General features: G+C 41.1%; 1 pseudogene; it reads left to right on the forward strand.

Annotated features, from left to right (window-relative positions):
- The first annotated feature begins 1242 nt into the window (after positions 1 to 1242).
- On the forward strand, positions 1243 to 16112 carry LOC122100643 (annotated as a pseudogene).
- Positions 16113 to 17656: the final 1544 nt, after the last annotated feature.

Consider the following 17656-nt stretch of genomic DNA (forward strand, 5'->3'; position numbering starts at 1 on the left):
AAGTGGATATGAGTCTTACTACTGCTTGGGCTGGCTTCCAACCTTAATCCTCAAATCTCAGCCTACTGAATAGCTAGGATTACAATCACGAGTCACTATAGTCTGCCTGATGAACATTTTCTTTTTTTACCGTATCACATTTTTTTTACCTTATCACATCAAAAACAGACATGTATACCAATTTATACAATTATTAGATGGTACATACTTTTTCAGGCAAAATTACATAGAAAAAAGTCAAACTAATTTCAAAGTCATCTGTTATACCTAGTTGCAATTTGAATGTACTTAATTGTCCATATAGATTTCTGCCAATAATTTCTTCCTATTCTCACTGCTCTGTCATATCTTTTTCCAGCCAAGTTTTGTAATTCTCCACTTTCCCCGTGTCCTCTTTCATTAAATGTCTCCATTAGACATGTCTTCTTCCAAGCTTCATTTCCTTCATTCACAGACCTTGTTTGCTCTTCGGTTTGTATTCTCAATTGCTCTCCCTCCCTCAGTCTAACTTATATGGATTTGAGAGAAAACTGATAGGAGATGAAAGCCTTAGGAATTAGATTCTAATTCTATATGTGACTTTCATTGAAGGGAATGCCCAAGACAACCTTAGGTAAGGAACCTAGTTTGAAGAAGTTCTCAGGAATTATAAATTTCTCAAAGTCAAGTGGATTAGAAGAGGCACAGAAACCAGTGTTCACTCCTGGAGAAGCAAATACACAAGGACAATACTGCAAACAAAACTTGGGTAAGAGAAAATAACTTGGGAAATTTACTAATTTTGGAAATTCTAGCAAGGTTGATGAGGGTAATCTGACTATGTGAGGTGGACTTTGGAAAGTTCAAACATAGGCTGAACTAAGCTGTGGAACTAGTAATTAGGTTTCCAATGAGCAGCACATAAGAATTTGACAATGAAGTTACACACTTGGGTTACTATCCACATGGAGGCACTTACGCCATGACACATTTTACAATCTCCCTGAACTTCTGAATGTTAATCTGAAGAACATGGATAAAGATGCACAGACTGCACTGGGAATGTGGCTTGTTGTAGCGTATGTGTCTTGTATGAATGAAGCCCTTGGTTCTATTCCTTAGAACCACATGAACAGAAAAGGCCAGAGGTGGCAATGTGGCTCAAGTTGTTGAGTGCTAGCCTTGAGCAAAAGAAGCACAGGGAGAGTGCCCAGGCCATGAGTTCAAGCCCCAGGACTGGCAAGAAAAATATGTACAGCCTGCATGTTGTCTGAAAACGATAAGTAAAAGGTAAAATAATAGATACACGCAAAGTGTCTAATAAATCTGTGACCACACATTTTCAATCCTGTATGTCCAGGTCTTTGCTCAATACTTAACATAACCTCAACAAATATTCTGAATGAATAAATTCATCAATGACCACTTTATAAGAAATTTAATGAAGTAGAAATTAAACCTGAAAATGGGAATGGTCAAAACTTAAAATTGAATTAGAAACCTGTAGTTAATGTTAAAGTGAAGTCTTTGTATCTCTGAGTCAAAGGTTAATGGGGGACCAGAGTATGTGAGAAGAATAGATGATAATTTGGTAGTAAGAGATTTTACTTTTCTGAAGAAATAGGGACAAACATTGTTGATCCCCAACTTAACTAACCATTGATTTTTAACATGGATGTAGGAAAAAGGAGGTAAAAATGAGCATATACAGCCTACAGGAAAGAAAGAGTTATGCTTATGGAGATATCCGTAAACCCCAGGATGATGATTACCTGTGTAAGTAACCCTCTGTGCTTGGTCAAACAGAAGGCAAATGTGCTTTTATAATAATTCATCAGGTCATTCGGCCCCCAATTACTAGTTTACTCTAGTAACTTCACATGAAGAACTAAGTGACAATGATATGCATTCTGTGCTCTTTCTCATGATTGTTAAATCTGAGAATGTACATATTTCTTTATTTTTTGGGGGTCTGGTCATGGGGCCTGAACTCTGGGCCTGGGCACTGTCCCTCAGCTCTTCAGCTCAAGGCTAGCGCTCTACCACTTGAGCCACAGCACCACTTCCAGCTTTTTTTCTTTTTTCTTATGTGGTGCTGAGGAATCGAACGCAGGGCCTCTGGCATGCAAGGCATGTGCTCTACCACTGAGCCACCTTCCAAGCCCCTGAATGTACATATTTCTTTACTAATTTTTGCTGCTCTTGTCTGAGATTGTGAGCAGTGTCAGAACTTCTTCATCAACAGCTACACTGTTCATGGGCCACCTATATTTGTAAGAGACAATGTGGTGGACAAGGGGCATTATGACCATTCAGTCCTCAGTCTGCCCACTGGGCTGAGAATTCGTCAGTACAGTATTCCTGAGGCTGGGCTTAGAGTATGGAATGAGGAATCTGATCTGCCATTGGGTTTGCAGTTTAGCCCCTATGAGGGCTAGATCATAGAAGATGAAGATGCAGACAATAGGTACTCCTGGATGGTAAGAAATGCCCTCCCTTTCCCCACTTTCTCTAACTCCATGTGTCCCGCTGTGCCTCCAATGAAACATTGCTAGGACATGGACAAAATAGTTGTATGTGTTTGTGGAATCTGCATAAACATGGACATTCTGATTTAGGATCAAAGTATAGTGCATATAAACAGAGTGTGTTAGAGGCAAAGTGCATCCATGCTTAAGGAGCCTCATTTAGGACTATGATAAATCCCCTCAGATGTGTAGACGGCATCCTATGTGTTCACAACTGCTGAATCCATGCAGGCTCAAAGAGCATCACTGGACTCAAGTAATGTGATTTTGCTGATTATTACTCAAAAGCCTTTAGCTTGTCTTTCTGAAACTCAGATCACAAAAAGGAGAAACCGCTATGTGTAGATGCAAAAGATAAATCCCCGGCCATCTGGAGTGAGTCCAGCAGTCATTTTCATGGTTCCTAAGAAGATATTCTCCTCACAAGACTTGCACTGTGATCATCACACCTTTCTCAATGGATTCCCATATCTCCATTTTTCTTTTGCTGTACTTGGTGCTTTCAAAATTATGAATATTTGAGGGAAAAGAAATAAAAATATGAATAGTATAGCTGGGTTCCATAGCTCAACCTTTAATTTGGACTTTTGAGATAGAGATGATGAGATCTCAGTCTGATGCCAGTCCTAGCATAAAAGATTATAAGACCCCAATTACTTCCAATGGCTGAGCACGTTGGTGCACATTTGTTATCCCAGCTACAGTGGAAGTACAATGGCTGGATAAAGTGAAGTATCTCCAGCAACCCAGGCAAGCACAAGCAGGATGGCAACCCAGGCCAGCACAAGCAGGATGGCAACCCAGGACAGCAGGGGAAATAATACCTCAAAAATAAACTGCGCATTGGTGGCTCAAACCTGGAAGTAGCTACTCAGAAAGCTCAGATATGAGTATCATGGTTCAAATCCAGCCCATGGAAGAAAGGCTGTGAAACTCTTATCTTCAATAATCCACCAGAAAATCAAAAGCGGCGCTGTGGCTCAAGTGGTAGAGCGCTTGCCTTGAGTTGAAGAGCTGAAGGACATTCAGGCACAGAGTTTAAGCCCCTGGACAGACAAAAAATACCTCAAAAATAAACAACACAAAAAGGGCTAGTGGTTCAAGTGGTGGAGTATTGTATTGCAAGAGTTAAGTTTAGTTACTGAGTTCAATCATTAGCTCTGCTATGTATGTATGTATGTATGCATGTATGTATGCATATATATGTGTACTGTATCAAAATAAAGATTTCCATGAGAGACAAAATTAAGACATCAGAAGAAAAAGCAAAGGGCCTAACTTCATTCATAGATCCTGCATCTATAAAGCACATACTGTATACGAGTCAAAGAATTACCCTCAGTAGTTGAATAAATCATATTCCCTGAGTAATTGCGAAACACATGTGGAGACAGAAATGACAATTTCATTGTAGGAGTATTTAACTATAATTTTTCTTCCTAGTTTTTGCAAATTACATAGTGCCCTAACAACCTACAGGAAAGAACTTTAGTCTATTAGGGTACACTCAAACACGTAGAAGTAGAGTTGGAGCAGTGGTGAGGTTCAGAAAGCAGTGGGTCTGTGATATGTCCTGCAGCCCTGTGCCATGGGGAACCATTGTCTTATCATGAAACGACATCATGAATAAACAAATTTCCCTCTATTGTCTTTATAAGACAAAGGGTTCTCTGAATTTCTATGGGAACATAGTGGCGACAGGTGCATGAGTGAGTCCAATCTAAGGAAAATTACTTGGGCCAAATGTCAAATGATGTGTGCTAATCTAGAAACAGAGTACACGTCCCCAACCAAATCTATGACATAAACTTTAACTCAATTTAGAGAATCTGGAAATCAATCTATTTTTGACAAATAAGGATTAAGAGAAGTCTGGAACTGGGCTTTGAAAACAGTGCACTTAGAGTTCTGGAGTGGATGAGTATTAGGAGTAGATCCAAAGGGAGCAGAAACTTACCCTCTTATGTTTCCTTCCTGTGCCTGCTTCAACTTTAGGTATATGAACTGTGGCAGGTAAGCTGAGAATCAGAATCCGAGGGCCTTTCTGTACGACAGGTAGGTCTTCTACCAAACCTGTCATATCATCAAGGCAGGATGTGAGGTGCTTGTCTCGTATGGGGATGAGTATTGACAGCAACTGGGCAGTAAGTGGAAGAAAGAGCTCACAGCAGAAACAGATGGACCTCACTATGGTTCCTTAAAAAGGAAGAAAAGAAAAAAAAATTCTCTTTAGGAATTTTCGAATATCAACTCTTAGGTAGAACAAAAGGCAATTTAACGTGAGAAAAATTTCAAGTTAAGTACTTCTGAATTGAAAGATGCAGTTTGTAATACTTTATTAGGAAAATTTCCTTATTTTTAACTATTTGTCCTGATTTTACATTTTAAGAACTTCATATGTTTGAATGCAATACAAAATACTGTGCTAAAAGGCTTAGAGGCCAAACAAAGAACCTACCAGCTCTCTTTCAAGGAACCAGTTACTTCTGGCCATTGCAGTTTTTTCTTAATTCCCTCCATATTCGCAAATATTATGCATATGTCATTGTTCATTCATTACATAGTCTACATATTCTGTGAATATATTACTGGGAAGAAAATCAGTTAGAATGAGAGTTCCCATAGAGACTTATGTCTTTGACAAAAATGAATCCATCTTTTCTCAGGGCGTTTTGCTCTAGCCATGGTCCTCAATTCTTGGTTCCATGGCTGCAACTAGGCCTTACTTTTCTTCCTCACTAGAAACAACTAAAAAGTTTTTAGTAAGGATGTTCTTTCAGTAGAAAGGCCTGAGATGGAGAGAGGAAACAGCCCTGTGAATACCTCTGAGATGGCCTGTCATCAGCGTGGAGAAGTTGACTCCTGTAGTTGGACGTGTCAGTGAGAGGACAAATAAGTTGGCAGTGATTTCAGAAACTCTAAGGAAAATATCTGCTACTGGAAAAAGAGTGTCAGTTCATGTTCTAAGAAAATGTAACAGTAAAAATAACTAAGAAATCAGACAGCCCTGATCTGTCCAGGAATCTCAGACTGCCGTGACCGATTATCTCCCAACTCTATCAGGAAGCAATGTAGGTCGGGAAATAATCCAGGAATAGCGCCCTCATCATTCCTGTGATTGGCCCCACCTACCCCAACTTATAATATGCTTGCTATGTATGATTTAACCTATCCTGTAACTGCTAAGTTAGAAAGTCCCTGCCCTTACTGGAAATGATCATTCCCCAACCAATAAACTTAAGACTAGATTTACTCCGAACCACCGACCTATCACAAAATCAGTGTTGTAATGATCCTTCCACCTGCTTCATACACAATAAAAAAACCATGCTGAACAAGAGATTGGGGCTCACAATTTCTGACCTGCTGTGTCAGGGAAGATTTGTGAGTCCAGCTCGAGCCATAATAAACGACCCTCCTGCATTTACATTGGCAACGGCTCTCTGCTGGCCTTTGGAGGGGTCTGTGTCCTGGTACATCAGCAGGAAGCAGGAGGACAGCGAGAGTCCAGAAGACAGGAGAGGCACAGGAATGAATGCACCTTTCCGTGGAGATGCCTGGGCCATGCTTATGAAGTTCCCAACATGCACGTGTTGGCCACCACGCAAGTCCCTGGAAGTCCCACTGGTCTGGGGCACACTGCCTGTTCTAGATCTACAGTCCGAACTTCCCCGGTGGCCCTGGACCTGGCTGGGCTGGAGCTGCACCCACCAGCCATGCTTCCTCCACCCTGTTGCGCATAGCCTCCCAGCCACTGCCTGGTCTTCAGCATCTATGCCAGTCTGGCTCTCTGGGGCAGGCTGAGGCTGAGGTGACCATTCCGGGTGCCCGTTCAAGTCAAGTGAGGCCAAAGCTGTGGTGGAGCCAGTCCTCACACACTTCCAGGTGTGTCCAGAAAGGATTGAACGCCACTGGCCCAGTGCTGCCGTCCTCTCCATCCCCAGAGTTTACCTCCATGTCCCCACCTTTGTTGTTGAAATTGTTCAGCCACTGTGATCTTAATTTTCATTGTCCTCCTTTGCAGTACTTGAGACTCCTTCCTCTTCTCACCAGGCCACCAGGCCCCATGGGATCCGCCCCAACAACCCCTCCTCACAGACACTCTCCACAATCAGGCAGCCTTTGGGCACGCTGCTTTCTGAGCCTCTGGCTTCCTGCCTCTTTCCTCGCTTCACCAGCTTCTGCCAAGGCCTCCTCTCCCCTCCACACTGCACCAAACCCCAACCCCAGTGTGGCCTCCCATGTGGCCTACACTCATCTCCCTACCATGCCCAATCCAACCCCAGTGTGGCCACTGCACTGGAGAAGACAACTAAGGCCCAGCAGCAGCAAAGATGCCACAGTGTACAGCTGGCTGAGAACGGGAGGCAGCATAGGTCTCTCTGATCATCTTCTCTTCACTTACTCAGGTATTAATTGAATTTAGTATTTAATTTTTGGTACACAAAATCTCATAAGTATCTTCTTATTAAGCCTTTGCAGAATAGCTGGTAGAAATGCAGTCCCAAAATTCCGATTGTGTATTGTTTAGTTTTTTTTGAGATTCAGAGATGTTTTAAGTAGTTATAATCATCATGAATTCTCATTTTCATAGCAGAGCACTATTCGGAAAATAATTATTTATGCATCTATTATCAATTATTTACATGACTTGAAACTTAAAGTTTCAAATATTACAGGAAGATCTTTGATTCATGTTGAGTCTATGTGAGTAGGTTGAGCTGTTGCATACATTCATTGTGTGTGTGTGTGTGTGTGTGTGTGTGTGTGTAGGGGGTGTATATGTATTATTGAAATCAGGGATAAGGATGAGCACTGGTCTGAACTTGTTTCCTTTTTCTGAGATATATGGTATTTCTGTGTTTGTGGTAGGCTCTGACTGCTTGCCTTTGCCGGATGTGCACTTTGCAGTTTTTTTTTTTTCAAATAAGCTTCTTATTTCTTATTGATCAGATAGGGCTCTGATATTGCTTTGCCTTTAATCTGCCAGCTAGGATCTTATTTTCCTCTTTAAAAATTAACATACAATATAAATTTTATCCCCTGTCTGATTTTCCCTTTAATTTACATTTTGAAATAAGTAGTATAAGAAGTTTGAGCTCTGTATTCATGAAGTTTGAATTTTCTGTTTAATGTAATAACTGCACACATTTGTTAGCACAAAGATCTTAAATTTCTTTTGTAGTTTTAGTTTAAAATACCCTCCTCCATGTTTTTAGCATGGGAAGACAAACAATTCCTAGTAAAAATGCTAACAATTTATCCTTTAACTATCAGATAATTCATAATTAATGTCTAGTGGCAAATGAATACATTTGCTGAATAAATTTCCTTGATAGACCCGTGCACAAAAATACCCCTCATAGGTGCTGAGAAGGTAGATCAGTGGTAGACAGATTACCTTGCATGCATGAGGCCCTGGGTTTGATTCCTCCTCACCAGGTAAGCAGAAAAAGCCAGAAGTGGTACTGTGGCTTGAGTGGTACAGTACTAGTCTTGAGCTGAAGAGCTGAGGGCAGCGACCAGGCCCAGAGTTCACCACCAGCGACAAAAATAAATAAATAAACAAATAAATATATAAATGAATAAAAAAATAAAACGAACTCATACACAAGTAAATTAATTTCAAAGGTTGATTACTATTTTAGTTAGGGGCAGGGTGCCAAGATATAGCAGACCTCTGTCCCAAAGCTTCAAGAAGGATTTCAACAGTTGACAAATATTGAAAACAAAAAGTAAAAAATATAGCTCTGCTAATAACATATAGAATCTCCATTCAAACAGAAAGAAGTACTATGAATGAAATACTTTTTATAACATTTGTTAAGAGATTTTGGCTCTATATTAATTATCATATCAATTGACCTTTGAAAACTCTATAGGTGGGCCTGTATCTCAAGGGTCTCTAACTAAAACTGGAGGAGAGAATCATCAACCTGGACTTTTAAAAATTTTTATTGTTAATGTAGTGGACATGCGGGTCACCATTTTGTAATTTAGATAATGAGTTCATTTCATGTTCCATAATCTCATCACTTCTTTGCTCTCTCTCTGTTTTTCCCTCCTTTCCCTGCCCACAAGTGGTATAGTTGATTGTCAACATAATTTCTACAGTGTATCACTGCTGCATTTGTTTCCTCGTTCTCCTTGAATTTCTGTGGCTCCCTCACTGCCCAGAAATGGATAAACAAAAAAAGAAAAATCCATCGTTTCCAATTCCTTTAATTCATTTCAATATAAATATCAGTAGTTTTATGAGATTGTCAGGCTCTGTCTGCACATCCCGAACACTTATACTTCCTATTCCCAGTCATAACTCCCACCAGATTCTAAGATCCACAAAATAATTCTGTTCACTTTCCACACAAGAAGAAGCAGAGATTCAGAAAGATTAAGTAACTTACTGGAAATACTGGGCTGAGCATAGTGGCTCACTCCTATAGCCTTACCTACTCCAGAGAGTGAGATCTGAAGATCATAATTTGAAACCAACCAAGGTTGACATATACCTTACATGTTTATCTCGTTAACCAGCAGAAGTCAAGAAATTGTGTGATTCAAGTGGTACAGCTAGAATGCCACCAGACTTGAATGGGAAACCTAAAGATAGTGCCAATAGGATGATTTTTAAGAGCCAATGCTGCCCATACAAAAATCTGAGACACCACACACACACCTTTAAAAAGATGTTAGTACTGAAACCCAAATAGTTTTTTTAATTTTTATGTTTAGTTATTACCTTTATTGAGATATGACTTGATAGTCTTTGCTGATGAGCCACAATTTAGAACTTTGTTGTAATTATATCCATGTCTGTGCCAGAGAAACATTCTCCTAGTTGTCTTCCCCCGTTTCTAGGAACAATAAGTTGTCTCGTCTTGGCCCAGTTTCAAGTTCATTGTTCTAGTAGATCACAACCATCCTAATAACAAGGGTTATAGGTGGTAACTACTGTACTGGACAATACCTGCCTTGGGAAAATTGTTCAAATTTTTCCATTCAGTGGAGGTTGTTAGGAAACACCCATGATTACTTTGTGCTCAGTATTGGGAACTTCAGCTTCCTATTATCTACTTTAAGCATTGTGTGAAGAGAAAAATTGCCCCTAGGAGACAGAAACACAGTACTAACTGTTGTTCTCAAAACACAAGAGGAGGGAAAGAAGTTCTGAAAGAGGCATATAGCTTAGACAATGAGTTCTTAGAAACTTGGGCTGCCTGTTAATCTTAACTTCAACATAGAAAGTCAGAGCCTGCAATGGTTTGTAAGCTCCATTTATATTCCTGAGCATGCGGCTCCCTTCCCCTCAGCCCTTCTGATCCTTTACATCAGGGTTTCTTAGTGTGTCTTAATGTGTTCCTGTTAGTTCAGTGCACAGGTTAAAAAATTAAGCATGCCCAACCATGGGTTTCCATTGCCCTAGTAGATGTTTTGCATTTTAGGACATTCCTTCCAGGGAACTCTCTTCTTGGGCCCTCATGTGCATATGATCACAGAAGCGAATGTCTCACAAACCATGGAACGCAGTTGTTCAATGATGTTAACTCACACAGAGGCTCAGCCAGGTTGGTTTAGGAGCCTTTGTGAGAGGCCTTGGACTAGGCACTGTGGCAACATTGACAGTAATTCCTCAGAGCAATACCACTGATTAGAGGGCTATGGAGAGGTAAAAGGAGAGTGAATTTAACCAAGTTCTTATCCCAGAGAGAGAGAAATAGATTAGACAGAATGATAGGAGAATGATTTAAAAGAAAAGAAGAAAAATGGAAATAAAAATTTAAATTTAAACAGTGAAACACTTAAAAATTATGTAAGTTTAAAGAAATGGTATTGAGAGAAGGATAGAATCAGAGGAGGTGAGGGATAGGAGACATGAAAAACTAAAAAATAAAAGTGCTTAAAATTATTTATTAAAAAATTAAGGCTGGGAAAGTGGCTCAGTGGTAGAGTGCTTGCCTTGCATGCATGAGGCTCTGGGTTCGATTCCTCAGCATCACATAAGCAGAAAAAGCTGGAAGTAGCGCTGTGGCTCAAAGTGGTAGAGCACTAGTCTTGAGGTGAAGAGCTGAGGGACAGTGCCCAGGCCCAGAGTTCAGGCCCCATGCCCAGCAAAAAACAAACAGACAAACAGGAAATTATATAGGTATAAAGATATAATATTGCTACTAAAGAATTATGCCTAAGAGCTTATGAATTGAGTAATAAATTTCTGGATTAAGTGTATATACCATGGGGTATAAGGTCTAATAATTGATGATGGGTATATATATGGGGATGAGCAGAATATCAATTAAGTCACTCAAAAAAGAAAGAAAGAGTAAAAAACAGAAAATAAAAAAGTACCAAAAGATCAGAAGATATAAAAAAAAGCACACACACACATACACCTAAAATAAAAATTATGAGAGGAAAAGAAAGATTAATAGAAAACAATTTTTAAAAAGGTACAAAAAGAGTTATTTTTTGGAGAGGGGATGAGAAGATCCTTTATCTCCACTGTGTCCATAACCAGTCTCTTGGTGCAGTCTCAGGTCTGCTTGTGGTGTTTGGTTTTCCTGTGGCTTGATTGGATTCTTAAGTCAGTTTGTTTGAGCAGGCAGAAAAATGCTGTGATTTACCCAGGATTTTGTGATCCTCTTTCCAGGCTAGTTCAATGGGAGGGAGATCTGCTTTGAGTATTACAAAACAGGGAGATGGCTGTTTCCTCTAGTTTCGAGATGCTGTGATGAGGATAGGTTCTGGGTAGGGTTGAGGTTTTTCAGCAAACTAGCTTTTCCCTGAGGGGCTAGCTCCAGAGACACTCCAAGAGCCCAGCCTGGATCCATTCTCAGGGTTTGTGTTTACTGAATTTTAGTTGATTTTCTAGGCTGCTGTAGGGAGGGGCAGCCTCTGGTTCTGTTTACACAGTGAAGAAAGTCTCTCCTAAGGTGGGAGGCGGATCTTCCTCTGTCTGGGCTGGGTGATTTTCCCCTGGGTGGAGCTGAGCCTGGCAGGTTAGGTCAGGTTCTTGTGACCTGCTAAATGACTCTTTTCTTTTCTTCCAAGGCCTGAGTTGTAGCTAGTTGCTCAGAGGGGCCTTTGTCAGTATGGAAGATGGAGATCTCTGGTGGTTGGGGAGGGATGGCTTTCCCTCCTCTGCTCCCTGAGAAGGAGTGAGGATGTCAGGTTTATACTCATTCCAGAGTGTTGTTTCCTGAGTTGTCTCTGGTGTGTGATCTGCAGGATGAAGATATCTGCTCTTTGTCAGTTCTTGCTGGTGATGAGTAGAATCTGCTCACCCTCTGTGTCTGGTGCTGTTTCTCTCTGTTATAGGTATGGCCACTACGGCCACTGTCACTGCCGCCACATCCGTTGCAGCCTTGGCTACCGGCAAGAGCTCAGTTTTGCCTCCTTGTGTGGATTTTCCCTCTCTGGCCAAACTCTCTGTACCTGATGGCACACTTGGGGTGATTCTGTAGCCTAGGACTGTTCACTAAACAGTGTTTTGGAACACTAAAACTGCTTTCTATGCTGGAGCTTGTTTAGCCTCCAGCTTCTCCTTTGCCATCTGCCTCTGAACATCGCTAATGAGATTCTTATCTCCAATTAGCAATCAGAAAACTAGAAGTGGACTCTGGTGGAGTGCTTCACTTCAGTTGAAGAGCTCAGGGACAGCACCGAGAGTTCAAGTCCCATGACTGATAAAAAATAGAAAGAAAGAAAACAAGTGAGTGCCCAGAGCCAGTGGCTCATACCTGTAAGTCTAGTTAGTCAGAAGGCTGAGATCTAAGGATCAAGGTTCAACACCAGCTTGGTCAGGAAAATCTATGAGATTCTTATTTTCATTTAACCACTGAAACCCATAAGTGACCATGTAACTCAAAGTGGTAGAGCACTAGCTTTGAGCACAAAAGTTCAGGGGCAAGATCCAGGACCTGAGTTCAAGCCCCACAACTGACAGAAAAAAAAGAAAAAGGAATGAGAAGCTACCTTAATGAAATAACTAGACAAGTACAATATACAGAATAATTCCTCCCTTCCTTCTTTTCTTCCTTCCATATGTTCACATCCTTCCCTCGGTTTTATCCTAGAACTTAAACTCAGGGCCTCATGTACTTTAGGTAGGTGCTCTACCAGTTCAGCCATACACCTGCTTTTTTTGCATTAGTCATTTTTGTTTTTGTTGGTCATGTGTCTTAAACTCTGTGCCTGGGTGCTGTCCCTGAGCTCTTCAGCTCAAGGCTAATGCTTTACTGCTTGAGCCACAGCACCACTTCTGGTTTTCTAATTGTTTATTGGAGATGAGTCTCACGGACTTTCCTGCCTGGGATGGCTTTGAACTGTGATCTACAGATCTCAGCCTCCTGAGTAGCTAAGACTACAGGCATGAGTCACCTGCACCCAGCTCTGCTTGAGACATTTTTGTGGTATGGTTTTATGTTTATGACCAGGCCATCATGGACCACAATCCTTCTTTTTACCCTTTCTGAGTAGATGAAATAAAAAGCACAATGCATTGGTTTCAGATATTGATTGAGATCCAATATTGTGAATGTTTTGCCTGGGCTAGCATCAAATCATAGTCCTCTCTGCATTAGTCAACACACAGCAGATAGCATTACAAATGTGAGCTCCCATGCTTGGCTCAAATTTCTGACGACTAAAACATATGAATAAAATTTTAATAATTTCAAATGATGAATTTGGGGACAATGGGTGCTCTTACTTGCCTAGTTTCAAATTTCACCAAAAGTCCCAAATATTAACTTTTGATTTCCTGGAGTAAATCAAATAAGAAGATAAACTTTTATTTTATTTTATTTTTTCTTTTTTTGGGTCCGGTTGTGGGGCCTGAGCTCTGGGCCTGGGTGCTGTCCCTCAGCTCTTCAGCTCAAGTCTAGTGCTCTCTACCACTTGAGCCACAGCACCACTTCTGGATTTTTTCTTTTTGCTTATGTGGTGCTGAGGAATTGAACCCAGGGCCTCAGGCATGCAAGGCAAGCACTCTACCACTGAGCTACCTTCCCAGCCCAAACTTTTAAAAGCAATTAACTAAAGAATAAAGTTAAACAGAAAACATCCTTACCATTACAACTTTGGATTTAACACCTTGTCAAACATTGCTTATATCATAGTTGTTTTTTTCTGGGCAGTATATTCCATACACGAATCACGCCACCACCAAAGTCGAGGGCTAAACAGTCTATTGGCTGTAGGTACACATAAAAGAGAAGGCATGGCCCAGCAGCATTGTAGGTGGTAATGTCCCAACATAGGACTTGAAGGGTTAGGGCAGCTTAAATAGAGCTTTTTCCTTAGGAATAATACTCTATTAAGCCATACCTCTTTTTCTGGGTTTATCACTGATTAATTGGAGACAAGTCTCATGGACTTTCCTGCTTGGGCTGGCCTGAAATCATGCTTCTCAGATCTCAGACTCCTAAGCTGTGAGGATTATAGGCATGAGCCACCAATGTCTAAATCAATTATTCCTTTAACAAAAATCAAAATGGCTACAGTATGGTTTAACAGAGAGCTTGAATCCTTATCAGTTTTGCTCCTGACCTGCTATTCTAATAGGACCCCACAAAATTCACATTCAATTCTCCACTGAAGTAGAGGGTTTCCATTGCATGCTCTGCAGCATCATAAATCACTTGCTGGTGAGGAAAAATACCTCTTTTCCATAGGAAATGCTCAATAAATTCTGATTATTGAATAATCATAAACCTAGGAGATGGAAAATACCACTATCCAATCACATATTTTTTTTGTTCATTGTGGTACTTGAACTCAGGGTCTGGGTACAGTCCCTGATCCATTTTCTAGCACTCTACCACTTGAGCCACAACCCCACTTCTGTGTTGATTTTTTGTTGTTATTGTTCATGGGGCCTGATATCTATCTGGGTCTGGGCGCTGTCTCTCAGCTCTTCAGCTTATAGCTAGCACTCTACCAATTGAGCCTTAGCACCACTTCCAGCTTTTTCTGCTTATGTGGTGCTGAGGAATTGAACTCAGGGCCTCATGCTTGCAAAGCAAGCACTCTACCACTGAGCCAACTTCTTAGCCCCCCACTTCCGGTTTTTGAGTGATTCACTGGACCTAAGTATCTCATAGGGACTTTTCTGCCCGGGCTGGGTTTAAAACATAATCTTTCCATCTCAACTTCCTGAGTAAGATTATAGGCATGAGCCATCTGTCCATGGCTCCATCCACATTTTTGTACAAGTGAATAAAGCTCAGTGATAAAGTGTCTTCCTCTTTAACCAAAAGCAGGTAAATAACCAAAATTGAATTTGAAATTCAGTTGAATCTGAGTCTATATTCTTAACAACTGGGTTGTAAGTTATTTGATCTTTGCACAGGTTTGTTAGTAGATACAGCACAAATGTCATGAATTTTCTATTTCAAATGGCCCATGACACAAAGTTGGGTGTGGTATGGTAAGCCTGTAATTCCATCACTTGGGAGGCTTAAGCAGAAGCCTGGTAAGTTCAAGACCATTTTGGCTATGTAGTAAGATGCCATCTCAGAAGGGCAGAAAGTAAATGGCTCCTGAATATATAAGCCTTGGCAGTTACTTTCCCATCTTCCGTGTCTACAATGAGAAGCTTAAGACTCTCCAAGGCCAAACAGAAAGCATGACCCAAAAGACTAACCCAAAACACCTGGATACCAGTTGTGTCGACTCATTCTTGGGCCAATAAAGTGTCACCCAAAGGCACTATTGAATAGTTGGGTCTATGTCCCCTCTTCTTCTCTCCAGAAGAGCCATTTCAAAATCATCATTCCTAGAAATGAGAAGACAGCAGTGATAGTAGGATTTCCATTCCAGCATATTTACAGGTCAGTGAGCACTTAGACATTGGCAACTATAATATTAAGTGACTAGCAAGTGGCACACAGTACCTGAAGAAACTCATAGTTCATAGTATATGTTCTGTGAATTAGAACTAATTAAGTTTGCTACCATAGCTACAGCAGGTGCAGTACCAGTTTGGGGATGGCAGCAGCATCCTTAGCTCCAGCCCCTTGACCTCTGGAGTGCATCATGAAACCCAGCCACCCTTCACAAAGGCCGAGAGAGAAGGGGGCCACCATAGAATGCTAGGCTCTTATGGTATGTTATGAGACCATCACCTCACTTCTGTTTCCTGGCTGGATAAGTTGGAGCTGCATGCCTGTGTCACTTCACTCCTGATTCTGGTCTGGGTGGGTAGGTGCCGTGTGCCTGTACCACCTCACTCTCACTTCTGGTCTGGCTGCTTGGGGGCCCGTGCCCGTGTCACCTCACTCCTACTTCCAGTCTAGGTGAGTGGGGGGTAGTGTGCTTGTGTCACCACACTCCTGCTTCTGGTGTGCATGAGTAGGGGAGTAGGGATCATGGTGCCTGTGTCACCTCACTGCTGATTCTGGTCTGGGTGGATAGGAGCCATGTGCTTGCACCACCTCACTGCTGCTTCCTGGCTGGATGAGTCTGGGCTAATGCCCTTTTCACCTCACTCCCGCTTCATTTCTGGGTGAGTGGGGGCCATGTACCTATGTTTCCTCACTCCTGCTTCAGGTCTGAGTGAGTGGGGGTTGTGTGCCTGTGTTACCATACTCCTGCTTTTGGTCTAGGTGAATAGGGGAGTAGGGGCCATGTGTCTGCACCACCTAACTCGTACTTCCAGTCTAGGTCAGTCTGATTAGCTCTGAAGTAATTACTCTCTCCAGATGCTGTTTACCATCATGGACTGCAGCCCATGCCAGAGGTTAGACTTTTCCAATTCTCATAGCAAAGCATGACATTAAGGGATTAAGATGGCACCATGCTAGGTTTAAGAACTATGTTATAAAATTGTGCATGTGTCTGCGCATGTGCACTGGTCTTGGGCCTTGAACTCAGGGTCTGAAGTGAATCTGAGATATTTGATTAAGGTAGAGCTCTACTGCTTGAGCCACAGCTCAACATATTGCATTTTTGTGGTTAATTGGGACTAAAATTCTCCCAGATTTTCCTGTCTGGACTAGCTTTGAACATTATCCTGGGATCTCAGACTTTTCAGTAGCTAGGATTTACAGGTGTGAACTATGGGCGCCTCTGCTTGATTGCCATCCAGAGAGAATTGTGCTTAGTAAGTGTTCTGGAGTAAAAAGATTTGAACTCTTCAAATGAGCAGTGGTGAAAATACTCAGGTTCTAGCCTGGCATTGGTGGATCAGGCCTCTAATTCTACAGATTCAGGAATGTGAAATCTGAGAATTGCAGTTTGAAATCAGTGTGTGGAGGACAGAGTCCTTGAGACTCTTTATCTCCAACGAACTACCACAAACCCGAAAAGTGGGACTGTAACTAAGTGGTAGAGCACCAACCTTGAACAAAAACGCTCAGGGACAGCACTTAGGCCATGAGTTCAAGTCCAATGAGCACAAAAACGAAACAAATCAAGAAAAAAACCTGGGTTCTTCAGTAAGAGTTTTTCATTATAAATATCACTTTCCCATTATATTAAGCTCTGTCATAGGTACATGAATTTTAGGGTATTAAGAAACTTAGCTAAAAATATAGGCAGCATTGTGTGTATGTGTGTGTGTGTGTGTGTGTGTGTGTGTGTGTGTGTGTGTTTGTGTTTGCCAGTCCTAAGGCTAGAACCTGGGTCCTTAATCTCTTGATTGGATTTTTTTCCATTAAGGCTGGTACTCTGCCACATGGTCCACAGCTCTACGCCCAGATCTTTTTAATTCTTATTTGGAGATAACGGTTTTACACACTTTTCTGCCTGTGGAGGCCGATTCTGGAATGTGATTATTTGAATCCTGCTATAAAATATGTGTGTGCATATAGCTCTACTATAAGGCTGACTTACGTTTCTTCAGGTGTATATGTAGGATTAATAGGCATTCTGCTTTGCATTTCCTTGATTATTAAAGATGTTGAATATTTTCATGTATTCCTTAGACACCTATATCTGTTTTGGGGAATGATCTAATCAATTCACTTGCCTATTTATTGATAAGATTGTTCTTAGGTTGTTTCATTTTTTTGAGTCTATACATCTAGATTTTAGGATTTCTTCTGTTACTCAAAAGGCAGGAGTTTAGGCTTATTTTACTTAATCTTAGCAAAGATGACTTGTGAGCTTCAAATTATTTAATAGATGATGGATTAAAAATGATCAGAAGGATG

This window comes from Dipodomys spectabilis, unplaced genomic scaffold (assembly GCF_019054845.1).
Source record: "Dipodomys spectabilis isolate Male_0828 unplaced genomic scaffold, ASM1905484v1 ptg000592l, whole genome shotgun sequence".
Lineage (NCBI taxonomy): Eukaryota > Metazoa > Chordata > Mammalia > Rodentia > Heteromyidae > Dipodomys > Dipodomys spectabilis.